General features: G+C 34.8%; 1 pseudogene; it reads left to right on the forward strand.

The window, feature by feature from the left end:
* Positions 1 to 15,811, forward strand: LOC109112301 (annotated as a pseudogene).
* Positions 15,812 to 16,334: the final 523 nt, after the last annotated feature.

Below are 16,334 nucleotides of genomic sequence, written 5' to 3' on the forward strand. Positions count from 1 at the left end.
ATGGAGAGTAAATCTAACTGAATTGAAATTATATATTCTAGTTGTATTTTTGATCAAAAACATTACTATTGTGAAATATAATTACTATTTAAAAATAACTGTTTTCTTTTTGAATATACTTAAAAAATTTAATTTATTCTTGTGATGGCAAAGCTGAATTTTCAGCAGCCATTACTCCAGTCTTCACAGTCACATTTTCTGGGGAAATGAACTTACAAACAGCTGCCTTTGCATATTACGTTACGATATCCTTGATATGAGAACGCATATGGAGCATATGTGTCAGATTTTCCAGTGGAGTAAAGCTAACCAAACTAAAATGATAGTTTTAGATGCTTTTGACTGAAGCCAGACTTAAATGGTTGTGGGTTAACAGGTGTTGTCCGGTTCATGAATGAATGACTCTTACGAGCCGGTTCTTTTAATGGATCAGTCAAATAGACTGGAGAACTTAAGTGTTACTGGTTTCAATCAGTCTTCACAGCTGCCCTAATGACTTGGCCACAGTTCTGACTGAATTATATTTAAATAGCGCAATAAATTCATTTGAAAACATAAAAATTCAGGCTAAATGGATTGTTATTCATGCTTGGGACTGTGATATTTTAGTCTGTGATCCTCCAATCCTTACAAACAGACAATTGTCTAATTAAAGTTAAAAGTTGTTGATTATATTTTTTCAAGGCAATGTGCACTTCATGAAACTCTTTGTCACGCCACACTGATTGGAGGTTAAAGGATCTGGAAGAAAAAACTGCTCCTCAAGCACAAGGCACCTGGTGAGGTGGACACACAGCACAGGAATAAGGTACCAAACGCAAACACAAACTACACATGCTCACACACTCAGCGGCTCATCTATAGTTGGCTTGGGTGGGGATCGGGGTGAACGCGAGGTTAGGTGGTGTGTATATGTGTGCGTGTGTGTTTGTGGTTGTATATATGCCATAAGGCAGCAGGGGAGCTCTGCACCCTCTGATGTTTCTCTGGAGGATATGAGCTCTGTTTAAATTGTCTAATAAAATATATTTTCTCAGAGCTGCTGCGAGAGCTTGCCAGGCGCCTACAAGGCTCAGGGTCTCATCGCAACGTTAACCTTATGTGTGTGTGTGAAGTGACAATCACTCACTCACTGAATGCCAAAGACGTCTTCCACGAATCGCAGAGAGAATACAAACCAACCCAATTTCACAACAAAGACAATATGCATGGAAGCCTTTAAAAATTAAAGCAGATAGTTAAAATAAGAAATATAATCACAATTATGAAAATAAAGTTGCAGTTACAAGAAACAAAGTCACATTTGTAAGAAATAATCACATTTATGAGAAATAAGGTCATAATTGTTTGAAATAGTCACAATTAGAAAAAAAGTTATGTTTTTTGATAAAGTTGCAATTGTGACATATAAAGTTGCAGTTACAAGAAATAACACTTGCAACAAAGTCAACATATATAGCTGCATTTATTTGATCAAAAATACAGATAAAATTGTAATATTGTGAAATATTATTTCAATTTAAAGTAACTTTTATCTATGTTAATATGTTTTAAAATATCATTTATTTCTTTGATGGCAAAGCTGAATTTTCATCATCATTACTCCAGTCTTCAGTGTCACACGATCCTTCAGAAATTTGGTCAAGAAACATTTAATCTTATTATCAGTGTTACAACTGATGCTTAATATTTTTGTGGAAACCAAGATACTTTTTTTTTTTCAGGATTGTTTGACGACATTCAAAATTACAGGTTTTATTTTAAATATAAAGTTTTTCTAACATTCTGAATGTCTTTGTCACTTTTGATCCTAAAATTAGAAACAAATAAATTAGATATAAATATAATAAATAATTTGGAAATAAATAAATAAGAAATAATGTTGTAATTAAAGTCACAGTGAAACGGGCATAAACGGACTTTCATGAAACTGGAAAGTTTCATAATGGTTGGCAGGGCTGTTGTACATTACTGTAATATATTTAACGTTACTGTATGAGCTATAATACAAGTAATAGTAACAGCTATAGCACTGCAGGTAGCATTAGTAAACACAGAAGCTTTAGACAAGAGAATCTGATATGTGCTGGGCACCATAGAGCAAAAGAAGAGTTTGGAGAGATGCGTATGTGGGCCCCGTGCTTTCCTGGGAAACACTGCTATCAACTGCTCCAGATTACCAGACCACATGCAGCTTTATTCACTTTGGTTCCAATTACTGTAAACATTCACCCCAGTTTACTTTCCGATGATCTACGCACATACAGCAACTTTTTAGATACGCCGTCATTTAAAATCTCATTCCACAGACAAACTGCTCAAAGCTACTAGGGTTATTAAGGCTCCTGTTTTAAATCATTATTCTGTGTGTGTGTATGGTTGTGATTACGCTAACATGAGAGTGTGTGTGTGTGTGTGTGTGTGTGTGCATGCACTGTGGTTGTATCAGTGCTTCCATTGAGACGCATAAGGGAGTTTTGTTTGCAGGCCTTCATTCGTCTGTTGGTTTTGTAATAATTTGATAAGCAAAATCGTGATTTCTCGTGATGAGGCTTGTTCTGTGGCCAGATGCAGAAAATATCTCATATAGTGCTTCTCCAGTCTTCACTGTCCACATTGGCTGTTTTTGGGGCTGGGGAAACTTGAGTGATTGATGAAGAGAGAAGGGCCTGTGTGTTTTAGGTAAACTTTTTGAATTTGGAATCAAACTGGAAATCGTTTAAATTTAAAGTTTAAATTAATTTACATGTAAATTTACAAAAAAAAAAAAATACTTAGAGTTGTAAGAGTATTATTTAAAATATTATTTCAATTGAAAACAATTCAGAGATTTCAAGTGGCATTTATGACATTCTGGAAGGCATTCTGGAAATGTGCACTTGAACTTCCCATCATTCTTCATATTTAGTTAAATAAACATATACCTTGTTCTTTCTGTGGTCTATTGAGTATTTTGACTAGCGTATTATGTTTTCAGCACCTAAAAAGAGTGTAGTACCACCAGCTCTGCTAAAAACCTTTTACCTAAAAACCGCACAGAAAGAAATGTGAAAAAAATCCATATATTATTGGCCTAGGCCTGGTGGTATTGGAAAAGAAGATCTTGACACTGTAAGCCCAGAGGAATCTGGCTGACTAGTTTGATGTGATATGATGAAGAGCAAAGGACTTCTTTATTTGTGCTCTTGGAAAAGCTCCATAATGTTATTTTCTTGATTGCAGTTCATTGACAGCCCGCTCGCTGTGATCATTTAAAGCCCCAGTTTCCTTGAAGGCCGTGAAGCAGCTTTGTAGCCGCAGTGTAACATGAGTGAACAGTAAAACTGGAAATATAATCTTTGAAATTAAATGTTGTTTGTTCTGCAGCAGACAGCGCTGCAGTGGAGCGCCTCTACAATCACCCCGAGCATTTTAAACTGCTGATCAAGCACGATTCAAACATTGGGATCCCAGACAGCGAGGGCAAGATCCTTTTACACTGGGCAGCACATAACAAACACTCCAATGCTACACGTACAGTACACTGTATCCTGGTGAGTCCACACTCACTATTTCTCCTCACATATACAAATAATACAATTACAGTTACTTAAGGATTTTGTAGGAAGCTGCTCTAAACTGCTTAAAGTTATTATTTTTAATTGAAATCATTTGCTGTAAGTGTAGATGCTAACACTGGTTTGTATGTGACTATGTAGGTCATGCAAAGATCGTACACCTTCTGTTGGAGAGGAACAAGTCTGGGATGAACCCATCAGACAGTTAGGGAGCAACACCTCTGCACTATGGAGCTCAGAGCAACTATGCTGTAAGACACAAGACATCATTTTTAAATGTGTATAATAATATCCTGTATGTTTGAATGTTTTGCTTTTCATTAGTTTTTTAAGTGGGCTCCATTAGAGCTTTAGAAAAAAATTGTGAAGGAAAGTCAGTTGAATTATTGGTTCATTTATATATCCAAATCAATATAGATGTGTTTGAATCATTCATTGATTTATTGATTTATTTATACACATACAAATATGAATAAACCAGATGATTGAGATTATTTTGTAGTTGATTTATTTATACACAAATATAAATATGTTTGTTTATTTGTTTATTCATAAGCCGTGAAGTGAAGTGAAGCCCTTCCTCCCTTTCCAGTTGTGTTTGTCTTGGTGTGGAGGTGAGCTACATGTGCCTTGAATTTACAGCTAATTATCCAAAAGAACAAAGGCAAATGTCTCATTTTAATAGTTAATGTGTCTTGCTTACACCCTTGACTCATGAGAGCTACCGTGTACGTTAGCTAAAGTTTAGCTAAGGCAATCGGAAGTCTAGTAAGTTAGACCACTATGCATTCTTTCACAGCATGATTCAGTTTATTAAAATGCATTTAGAATGATCACAAAATTCAAGATATGGGGGCAGAAATGTATATATTTATATAATTTCATATAGTTAATCAGTATCATATTGATTTTATACAGCAGTTCAATAAACAATAATTCCTCCTTAGAATTTAATATTAAGGCACTTGTGTTTTAGACACAATATTGACTGTTTTGCTCTATTTCACCAACAAATATAATTTCAATGTGCGTCTCTGAGCAACATGATGCTGTTTTGTTCCTGAATGAATCAAAGTTTTAAATTATTAGGTTCATTCGCAATGACTCACTTATTAACAGTGACTTGCTGCCACCTACTGGCATTTTTAATTTCACATTTAAAGTATCTTTTCATTTTTTTTTTTTTTTTTTACAAATAATTTCAAATATCAGTATTCAACATTTTATGTTTAAAATATCAAAACAGTATTAATGCATTTGTAACTGCAGGTTACATGCATTCGCGTCCTGCATTAAACTGTGTAGATGCAACTAAATGCCACTTCTAATGCAGCTTCTGTATTTTCTCTGCATTGCAAAGATTAATTTTGTCAATAATGATTTCATTTGCTTGATAACAGCCCAAATTACTTATTATTCTAATTGACTGATTCAATTTAAGAATTTGACTGAAAAGATGATGCACACTTTTAGAAAAAGAAATGGCTTTATAAAAGGTAAACATGCCCATAAAAGGTAAAAAATAAATTTAAACTTATGGGAAAAGATTAACTTCTATCACTGATGTGAACTGATCACTACACAGAATATGAAGAATATCAAAAAATTTAGGAGTCAGCTGTCCACGGTAGTCCTTAATATATCAGCACAATAACACACTCAGCAAAATACGGTCTAATTCTCGTTATCTCAGAAAATATTGAGATATATTTTTTGTCAATATCCACACCCCTGATATATTTAACGGTTTGTTTAGAATATTTATTTTTTTAAATAAATATGAGAAGTGCCGTTTTTTCCACTTGAGCCCCTGCCCCTTAAAATGTCTGTTCATGTCCCTGCTTGGCGGAATAGATCTGCTTCGCTGCTGCTGCTGAATTTCTGCGGCTGTTGGTTATTGCTGTAGTTGTAGATTGTTGCTGCTGCCAATGCATACGGTGATACAGTGCTGTGAGTTTTTAAGATATACTGCTGCTGCACAAATAGCATATAAAAGAACCCGTAGCAGATCTACACAGGTGGAGCTGGGGAAGGTGGAGGGTTTCAGAGAAACTCTGAAAGCGCGCTGCAGGAATCTCAAGTGAATGCTAGCCAGCCATATAAATGCAAGGCAGTAAGCTCATTGGCTGCATATGCAGCATGAACCAATCAGATTGTGCCTTGAAAGTGCTTTAATTAAATTTGAAATTAATTTTGTTTAATTTTATCAAGTAAAAGAAAGTCAATGCAGCCATCTGCTGATCACTTCCATCTTCCCTGACCAAGTACTGAGTGCATAAATGAACATACTTTAAAGAACTTGAGCTTTTCTGTTTTGCAAATCTGACAAATTGCAATTGTAAATTGTAAATTGGCTTTCATGAGCTGTAAGCTGTAAAAAAAAACATTTTGAAATGTTTTACATTACATGTAATGAATCTAGAATATATGAAAGTTTCACTTTTTAAAATAAGTCACAAAAAAAACATTTTCATGAAAATTCAATTTTTTTGAGATGCACCTATAGATAGATAAATAGATAGATATACATAGATATGTTTGGTTGTTTGTTTGTTCCTTCATTAAACATAAAAATATATTTATTAATTTAAGTTATTTGTTATTCTGGTGGTTTTGCATATTTATTATGTTCTCTCTCTGTTAAGGACACAGTCGCAATGTTCCTGAAACACCCCTCTGTGCGAGATGAGCCCAATCTGGAGGGACGAACAGCATTCATGTGGGCTGCGGGGAAGGGTAGAGATGATGTCATCAAAATTATGCTGGATTTGAAAAAGGACTTGGACATAAACATGACTGACAAATATGGAGGGACAGGTGTGTGAGAGAGTTACACAATCACACACACACATACACACAGACATTTGTCATTTTGAACACAATTATCCATTCCTGGCCTAAACTGGTTAGTTTCAGCTCAGATCAGTGATAATTGCATTTTCTGTTCAATCAAGCAATTAACAAGCCATATCCTATGTATGTACCTCCATACAGCCATAACTAGAGTTGATGGTTTGGTCACTGTCTTTATGTGCTCTTTTGTGTGTGTGTAGCGCTTCATGCGGCTGCGCTCTCAGGGCATGTGTCCACTGCACGGTTGTTGCTAGAAAAGGGAGCCATGGTGGACCCGCTGGACATAATGAAACACACGCCTCTGTTCCGTGCCTGTGAGATGTCATTCTAACACTCATCAAATGTTTGTAAGTGCACACATGACCCTTTATCCTCCCCACTGTTGCTGTCCTGGGAAATAATAAAAATGTGCAAAAACAATGGAAACGGTTTTATTTTAGACAGACTTCGAAAATAATCTATGCCTAAAAATCTATTAATAAATAAATGTGTTACATAATGTATTTAAATATTCTTAAAAATACAGTTACATTATTTTTTGCTTTTCATATAGTTTGTAATATGTTTTTTTTTTTGAGACATTATGTTTTTTTTGTGATATTATTTATTTATATTTACATTTAGACATTTAGCTGATGCTTTTATCCAAAGCGACTTACAAATGAGGACAATAGAAGCAATCAAAATCAACGAAAGAGATTTTTTGTTTTTGTTAATTGTATAATAAATAAAAAGAAAACCGATAGAATGCAAAAAGATTAGAGAAGCTAGTGTTAGTTTTTTTTTTATAAAGAAAACAAGCAGTAAATGAATAGAGTGCCAGTTTAAAAGGGACACGTTTTTCTATATATAATTTTTCAGACATTATTTGTGCAACTCTGACTGAAATGAATTACTTTATTGTTTTTGCATATTCAAAATAATCTATATATCTGAAAATAAATAAATTAACAAATAAAAAGTACATTACAATGCATTTAAATATACTTAAAATATACTGGAAATTTCTATATAGTTTGTATTATATGTATTTGCTTGTTTTTGAGACTTTGTAATTTTATAATATTATATATGTAATGTTACGTAATACAGTTTTTGACATTGGTTTCCAAGTTTGTCTAAAATAAAATTATTTTCATTGTTTTTCCATATTTGTATATTTTCCTGAAAATTATTTGATTAAAATTGATATTATGATATCATTGTCTTTAGGGGCAGTCGTGGCCTAATGGAAAGTGAATGAAAGAAGAAAGTCATATACACCTAGGATGCATTAAGGTGAGTAGAACATTGGCTAATTTTCATTTTTGGGTGAGCTAACCCTTTAAGCGTCACTAGAGCATGACTGACTTGTTTGCAAGATTGTTGTGGCACTATGTTGGTAGAGAAGTGTCAGTAGAGATCTCTGTTTCAAGTACAACAGTTCAAAGAGTGCTCATGTTAAATCTGCAACTTTTATACATTTAGGAGGGGGGCGTGTTGATTTGGTAGACATAGACAGTCACTCTGCTCTGCACTGGGCGACTCTGGGCGGTAATGCAGAGGTGCATTAATTCATAATTTTAACAACTGATAGCGAAGTGCTAATGGAGAACGGGATCAGTCCTAACCTGCAGAGCCACGCAGGATGGACTCCCCTCTAGTGTGCGGCATATGCTGGCTACATCAACTGCATGCCCTTGCTCATTCAGCATGATGCAGACCCCAATATCCAGTACAAGGAGGTAGGATTAGGATAGGCTATATGAAAAAGAGAATGTCTGAAGAATAGCTTGAGGTCTGACTTTTGTGTATGTTTATATATTAAGGGGAGAACCGCACTTCATTGGTCCTGTAATAACGGTAATCTGGATGCTGTGAAGCTGCTTCTGGGGTGTGGTTCCTTTCCCAACCATATGGAGCACACTGAGGAGAGGTAACAAACATTCATGCATGTACATGGTTCTTGAGATGTGGCCTAGTGTTTATGGATCTGACTGCAGGTTTGAATATAAAAAAGGTTAAAACAATTTAATTCATAATTTTAACAACTGAATCGCATTTTAAGTGTCATATGTATGCATGCATGTATATTAAGTAAACAGTAAAGACATTTACCAAAATTGTTACAAAAGATTTCTGTTTCATCAAAGCACCCTGGAAAAACTTTATTACAGTTTTTACGAAAATATTAAGCAGGTTGACTGTTTTCAACATTGATCATAATGATAATGCTAAAAAGTTCAGCTTTGCCATCACAGGAATAAATGACACTTTAAAATCTATTAAAATAGAAAACTGTTATTTCACAACTGTAGTAATATTTTACTGCAAGTTAATCCAAACTTGATGAGCATAAGAGACTTCTTTCAAACACATAAAAAATCTTACAATTTTTGAATAAAACATTTTATATATAAATTATAATCTAAAATTTGGGGACCTTAGCATTAAAACATTAAAAAACCTCTGTCAAATCATTGTGTTTAGGTACACTCCTCTAGACTATGCCCTGCTGGGATAGCATCAGGAACTGACCCGGTTTCTATATAAACAACAACACCTCCACATCCACCCATCATCCATCCAGGCTGTTTACAAGGGCTACAAGGTCCAACGGGCCTTCAGAGAACGCAAGAAGCTCCTCATGTTGCATGAACAACTACGCAAGAATGCTGCAAAGTAAGACTCACGTAAACCCACACGTTCTGCCTTGAAGAGAAAGAGATAAGATAAATGGTGGGGTGCAAATATTCTCTTACCCACAATCCAGTGCTGATTGATGTGGCTAGACTGATCTGCAGAGCTGACATGGAATGTTTGCATGAATATAATACCTGTTGTTTATTTATGTGTGTTTGCTCAGAAGCAGCTCATCTATCTACCTGCCTGCTGAGGAATATGAGCATCAATTTCTTGCTGTCAATAATGGAAATAGATGAGACGATAGAGAGAGAGAAGAACGAGAGAGATTCACTCATCCTCCCTCCTTTTCTGTTAATTGGGCAACGTTCAGCTGCTCAATAGCTTGACATTTAGAGTCTGTCAGCTCTGAGGATGAATGAATACACACATACGCAGCTTAGAATATGTTCTCTCTTTTCCAGGGTCTGCTTAAACATGTTAACGTACATTAATTTCATTGCCGTTAAACTTGTTTGCTCAGTCCGTCACTCTAACCTTCTGTCTTTTATCAGTGTTATTCTGCCCACAATCTATCCCTCTACTCTTTCTTTTTTTGTTTCCTGCTAGGTGTTTAAAACATGGAGGGATGTTTATCAAGTGTCTTTCACAAATGCTGGCCTGGTGAACTCAGATATTGACCTGAAATGATTGTACCAACCAACCAATAGTCAGAACAAAAAGATGAGAGTTTAATTATTAAGCTGACTCTAAAAAGCTTAAATGAACCTAATGAAAATGGGTTGTATGTTTATTAGCAGTAAAAACTTGGTGAGATTTTTTTTGTTTAAGTCTCTTCTCTTCACCAAGGCTTTATTTACTAAAAAATACAGTAAAAACTTGAATATTGTGAAATATTACTCAAATTGAAATAACTGTTTTTGATTTGAAACTGTTATGGTAAAGCTGAATTTTCAACAGCCATTACTCCAGTCTTCAGTGTCACAACATCCTTCTGAAATCGTTCTAATATGCTGATTTGGTGCTCAAGAAACATTTCATATTATTATGAATGTTGAACATATTTGTGCTGCTTCATATTTTTGTGGAATATTCGCCATGGCAACCATAAGAAGAAACTTTAATTGGTGTCAACTGAAAGATTAAATAAATGATCCAGGACAGTTATCATGAACAGGATAAAAGTTTGTGTGAAGTAAATGAATGTGTGTTGTGTGTGTTTTTTGCTGCTTTAGGAAGAGGGAAGAGGAGCGCAGACGTGAGGCGGTGCAGCAGCTCTCATTGGCTGAAGGAGATCAAAAGCAGCTCGTCTCATTGACTGCAGCTAGAGTAGAAAACTGTCACTGGATGAAACGGAGCAGAGTGTTAAAGATCCAGTGGTGGTGAAAGGACAAAAAAACACAAAAAGTCCCCCAGCGCTCATAACGTCCAATCACAGAGCAGGAGAGAAAAAAAACATCGAGCTGGTGAGTTTATGAACTAGAAAGTAAGGAATAAATGACATCGTGTTACACTTCAATGCACATTCAGTTGATTATTATTTTTTATTATCAATAATTATTTTCACCTTAAGGCCAATAAATGGCCAACAAATAAAAATTATGTAATATTCCTATAAAATTCATAATTATTTTTTATACTTTTTTTCCTTTTCAAATAAAACACGAACAACTACAATCAATCAAAATGCATCACAAAGTGAATTTAGTCTATGTATATATGTATAAATGTACAGTGTGAAAAATGGAAATTAATTTTGAGGGTTCTAAAGATTACAATTAACAGTGTTATTACATTTTAGATGTGTTTCATCATCTTTTGGATGCAACAAAGGCCAAAATATAGCCATCTCCATCCTAAAATTTAAAAGGGAACTATATATTTTTTAAATAAAGACCCAATTTATACTGTGCATTTGAAATATTTTTAATAAATGTATTATAAATGTGTAATATATTAATTTAAAAGTATTTTTACTCATTACTAGATGTACATTTTATCTATTTAAATCAGTTTTATTACTAATTTATTGGAATCAGATATATTAATTAATTTGTATCTTTTTGAATATCTTTTTATTTTTATATAAAAAGTTTTTTTTTTTTTCATTTTTACATTTATTTTTTTTATATAATTTTCCACAGAAATCCTAGCTAGCACTTTCTTTCATGCCACTGTCCTGCCACTTAGTGTTAACGCACTTCTCAAACCAATTCTTTTGTTTCTCCATCAGAGCGCAGAACAAGAGAAGCTGAAACACCAGAGGCTTCTCTCCCCCCAGCAGTGACCCCCCTGTGGACCAGGAAGTGTTCAGGCACTGTAGAGGAGTTGTGTGTGATGGAAACTTGCGGTCCAGACACATCCGTATCTGTGAATGTGGGTCCACATATGAGTGCAAATCCCCCACTGGGTCCAGTCGACCAGGCAGTGCCAAACCGGTCAACTCAGGGGCCCATGTAACACCAGGACACATGGAAACCACCACAACACCCAAATCAGCAATACATAACAGACCAAGTACTACAGAGACCCACTCAAAACAAGTGGCTACAGCACGATCCACAGAGACACAGACAGACAGCATTGTAGATCAGCGTCCAAAGGGAGCAAGCCAGCATCACAGCACAAATCTACAGGAACTCAGCCATTTAACATCTCCAACTCCACCTCTGTCACACGACCAAAAGAGAGACGGGGAGAAAGAGAGGTGCACAGAGGTAAGGATAACAGATCAAGGACTGAGGGGGATAAACAGACTGGCAGGGAGAAACAGAAATGTACAGGGATGGAAAGAGATAAAGAGATGGATGGGCAGAACAAGAAGAAAAAAACAGTTGACAAAGAGAAAGAAAAGAAGAGATACAGCATCCATAGCAAAAACCAGGCGGCTGTTGTGATACAGAGAGTATGGAGGAGGTACTGGTGTCTGTATTTTTTTCCTTTCACTTTAGAATTCATTACTGCCTGCCCGTTTTCTTTTAGCAGCATTGGTTTCAAGTATTTAAAAAGCCCATTGAGTAACAACCCCGGTGCTCAAAATAGTTAAGTTATTGTTAAAAATTAGTTTCCCTACTGAGAAAATGAATTAATTTTTCACTTCAGGAACCCAACTGTTGGATTTCTCTACATCAAGAGAAACTTGATTCTGATTGGCCAATCACAGCATTGTGCAATCAAATATTTAGTTTAATGATGGTTAAACTACACTACACTAGCTAAACCTGCTCTAGAATGAATCCAATCCAATTTACTCCTTTAAATCAAAATTTCATTTAGATCAAGCTCGATCTGGGGTGCGTTTCCCAAAACAACTATAGTCACAAGTCCCGTCGTTACCAATAGAGTTAAGTGGAACTAATGACCATAGTTAACTAACGATGCTTTTGAGAAACGCACCTCTGATCGATTAAGGTGTTTACATGATGGCTTTTCAGTCCAGCTGAGCCATCAATTAGATTACTTGAATGCATATAAATTTCACTTCTGTCTCTCATATAACTCTGAGACTTCATTCATTTTACATTCTAAAAATTGTATTCAAATGTATTTATTTAAGAATAAATGGACAATAAATGATTGCAGATTTACCTTTTAAATCCATTTTTCATCCAAATTAGAACAGAAAATGCAAGAATATTTAGACTAAGTCTGCAGATTCCATCAGTGTCTGCTCATATGTTGCCCACATGTTCCTTATTTGAGTTGTGGCATGGCTTTGTGCCCACCAGCACATCAACACCTCCGAGGGCAGGTCACCAGAATAGGCCTCTTATTTATTTGTGTGTGTGTAGGGAGTGTAATGGAGGCCCATGAGAGCACTTTATTTTAATGGCTTTACTTAAATAATGGGATTCAGAGCACAAATAATAAGGTATATGCACATTCTTGAAGTCTTTCTTTGTGAGCAGTAATGTGGTTTGCTTGTTTGATATGTTTAATATGCTGTTGCTGCTTTTGTTGGTGTGCATGAAAGCATAGCTTTTGTTTTTCCATTCAGGTCTTGTATTCGGGGTCATCTTCGTAAGGTACTGTGCAAGACGGGGAAAGGGGCGGAGTCTGCTTAAGTAACAGGCCTGTTGATTCAACTGTTATGGGAGTGGTCTATCTCTCATGACCACACCCACCATAGAACTTCTGACGTTCAATCTTCTCTGTGCTGTCTAGGAATATATATACTATACTAAGAATATATATCTTGCCAAGAATACATATATTCTGTTAATATTCTTAATATAATTCATAATTATACACAATTAACCTAGAATGTTAATGTATATATATACTATTATATAAATTAGTGCTGTCAAACGATTAATTGCGATTAATTGCATCCAAAATAAAAATATTTGTTTACATAATGTGTATGTGTGCTATATATATATATATATATATATATATATATATATATATATATATATATAGTATATATATATATATATATCACACACAGTAGTCAACATCAGAAGTGGATCAAAACAACTTCAATGAACTTTTTTTTTATCCACTTTAAAAATTGTTTCAGTAATACCTTAATTCAACAAGGAAGTACAAAATGGTTCAAACGTGGCAGGAAATGCATTTATACAGTTACAAAGGATTTCTGGTTTAAATATACAGTACAGGTCAAAAGTTTGGAAACATTACTATTTTTAATGTTTTTGAAAGAAGTCTCTTCTGCTCATCAAGCCTGCATTTATTTGATCAAAAATACAGAAAAAACAGTAATATTGTGAAATATTATTACAACTTAAAATAATAGTTTTCTATTTGAATATACTTTTAAAAAAATAATTTATTCCTGTGATGCAAAGCTGAATTTTCAGCATCATTACTCCCAGCCTTCAGTGTCACATGTAACATCCAGTCTATCACATGATCATTTAGAAATCATTCTAATATTCTGATTTATTATGAGTGTTGGAAACAGTTCTGCTGTCTAATTTATTTGGTGAATAAAATGTTAAAAAGAACTGCATTTATTCCAAATAAAAAAAATCTAATAATATATATTCTAATAATATATTTTCTTTACTATCACTTTTTATCAATTTAACACATCCTTGCTGAATAAAAGTATTGCTTTTATTTAAAAAAAGAAAGAAAAAAAAATTACTGACCCCAAATTACTGACCAGTAGTGTATATTGTTATTACAAAATATTTATATTTTAAAAACATAGCTTCTTTTTTTTTTTTACTTTTTATTCATCAAAGTATCCTAAAAAAGTATCACGTTCTGAAAAAATATTAAGCAGCAGAACTGTTTTCCAACTTTGATAATGTATCATCATATTAGAATGATTTCTAAAGGATCATGTGATAATGATCCTAAAAAAATTCAGCTTTGCATCACAGAAATAAATGATAATTTAAAGTATAATAAATTTAAAAACTATTATTTTAAATTGTAATAATATATCACAATATTACATTTTTTTTCTGTATTTTTGATCAAATAAATGCAGGCTTGATGAGCAGAAGAAACTTCTTTCAGAAACATTAAAAATAGTAATGTTTCCAAACTTTTGACCTGTACTGTATGAAGCAGCACAACTGTTAAAAATGTATTTCAATTGTAATATTTCAAAATATTACTTTTTTTGTTTGTTTTGTTTTTAAGTGTATTTTTCATCAAATAAATGCAGCCTTGGTGAACATAATAGACTTCTTTCAAAACATTAATCTAACAATCTAATTTTACCAATCGCAAACTTTTGAACAGTATTGTATATTTTAGATATTTTTCCAAATAACTTATGCAAAAAATATTAATTATAACTAAATCATATGTCTGATCGCTTATAAAAGTTATAGGATATATTATATCTTTCCTCATCTATCCACGTGATCTAAGTTTTTGATTCATGTCAGTAGCATAAGCAGACAGATACAAAGCAGGACAAGCATCACTAATAAGATTATTACAGAGGGGTGTTATGTTTTTATGTGACGTTCCAACACAGACACACACCGTCACCCCTCCCTCTTTTATATCATTTGATAAGGTGGAGTTTCGACCCAGTTAATGCGACTGACCTTCAGCAGACATGAACAGGTGATGATGGCTGAGCAGGCCAGAGACGCTCTCGTTCTCAAACGCACACGTACACTTGTTCCCCTCCCCGCTCCTCCCTGACAGTCCCGACAGTTTGAAAAGTTCATTGCTGTCAGATGGAATGTCGAGCTGTCTCCTCTCTCTCACACACGCCGATCTCCCTCCCCTCGCCCCGTCCGCCCCTGCCAGATGGACGCGCACTCACACACACCTGCACATTTGATACCAAACTGTCTGTATCTTGTTATTTTAACAACTGTAGTATCAGCTGTGACGTTAACAGAGATATTGATCCATTCAAGTAAAAAATGTGCATATGACTATGTACAAACCAATAAACTGCTGTTTTTTGGTCTAGGTTACGCCCCTTCCAAACGAGGGCAGTCTTTGTGGGCCGCAGTGCTGAAACCACAGAGCCAAAGTCAAGCGCTGCTGGATCTGTCACTTAAAACAAACCAACAGTGTGAGTACTTGAGTTCATAATCACTGCTTGTGTTCTTTTGTGTTGCATGGTGCATCTTGTGAGTGTGTGTGCGTGTGTTTTATCCCTAGTGAGCGCCGTCGAGTGTGTGAGCCTGGTGGATTCTTTAAGTCAGGCGAAGCAATACTCTTACCATCTAAAGCCATCCAGTGCTGGCAGTCAAAGCGGTCAAAACAAAACTAAGAACTGAGACAAACATGCTTGGATTTCTAGGAATTAAATCTTTGGGGATGATGCACTTAAACTCATTTGCTGTTTATTTAAACTATTTCTTAAGGTACAGTAAACTCACGTGGTCCGTATCATTAAGCTTACATATTAAATCTGCAGTATCACCTTGATTTTTGCAGAGGTTAGAGGTTAAAACCACAAACACAACAAATGTATTAGATAACCTTTCATTCTGTCAACAACAGGTCATATACCTGTCATAAGGGACTTACATAAGACCACCTGCATGGGAGACCACTGTGTTAATACAGTACAGTCAAGACGTCACAAGGCAGTTTTCAGCCTATTTCTGATATTGTCACAGAGCTTGACATTTTATTCTTATACTTTATCGCCACACCCGTTTATTGAGTTGGTTGGATTATGATTTTTTTTTATCTATCACTATAAATCAGTGTACACTTTTTATTATTAATGTATTATGTTGAAATATATTGTTTTGTAAAAGTGAAGATACCTGTGTTTGCATGTTAAAAAGGAAAGATTTTGCTGCCAATCTTGCCAGAGTTGCAGGTCATGTGACTGCACAGACTTTG

The sequence above is a fragment of the Cyprinus carpio genome, chromosome B16 (genome assembly GCF_018340385.1).
Source record: "Cyprinus carpio isolate SPL01 chromosome B16, ASM1834038v1, whole genome shotgun sequence".
Taxonomy (NCBI): Eukaryota; Metazoa; Chordata; class Actinopteri; order Cypriniformes; family Cyprinidae; genus Cyprinus; species Cyprinus carpio.